The 730-nt window shown below is 44.5% G+C and overlaps 1 non-coding gene across 1 annotated transcript; it reads right to left on the reverse strand.

Annotated features, from left to right (window-relative positions):
• Positions 1 to 234: 234 nt before the first annotated feature.
• On the reverse strand, positions 235 to 340 carry LOC120283092. The gene has a single exon (XR_005543093.1). It is a non-coding gene; the product is annotated as a small nucleolar RNA R71 (small nucleolar RNA).
• Between the last annotated feature and the right edge of the window lie 390 nt (positions 341 to 730).

Here is a 730-nt window from a genome sequence, read left to right on the forward strand (position 1 = left end):
CAATGGTTTGGCCGATGAGGATCCAAACAGTCATATAGAGAACTTTCTTGAGGTGTGTGATATGCTGAAGATAAATGGGGTAAGGAATGATGCCATCAAGTTGAGAGCTTTCCCATTTTCCTTGAAAGGGAGAGTGAAGCAGTGGCTACATCATTACCTAGAGCATTAATTACCACATGAGAGGAGATGGTAGAAGCTTTTCTTGGTCGTTATTTTCCGCCAGGAAAATTTGTAAAGCTTAGAAATGAGATCTCATCCTTGTACAATTGGAATTAGAGTCTCTATTTGAGACGTGGGAGAGGTTCAAGAAGCTCTCGAGAAAGTGCCCGCAACACAGATTCCTGGAGTGGATGATTGTTCAGACCTTTTACAACGGTCTGAATCCGAGTACAAGGCAACTCTTGGATGCGGCAGCAGGAGGTACTTAGGTAGTAAGACCCCCGGTGAGGCTCGTCAATTAATTGAAGAAAAGGGGTTAAACAGCTACCAATGGAATGCCAGGGAGAAGAATAAGGTAGCCTGTCTCCATGAGATAGATGCAGTGACTTCGTTGGCGGCTCAAGTGGAATCATTGAGTAAGAAGTTAGATCTTCTAACTTCGAACAGAGTACCGTCTGTGATTACTTGCACCGGGTGTGGTGGAGGACATTCTCCCTCCGATTGTCCGAAATCTATTGGTGATGCATCTTTGGTTGAGAACGTCGATTTTGTGGGTAATGGCATGAGGAAT

The sequence above is a fragment of the Dioscorea cayenensis genome, chromosome 18, assembly GCF_009730915.1.
Source record: "Dioscorea cayenensis subsp. rotundata cultivar TDr96_F1 chromosome 18, TDr96_F1_v2_PseudoChromosome.rev07_lg8_w22 25.fasta, whole genome shotgun sequence".
NCBI classification, from domain to species: Eukaryota; Viridiplantae; Streptophyta; class Magnoliopsida; order Dioscoreales; family Dioscoreaceae; genus Dioscorea; species Dioscorea cayenensis.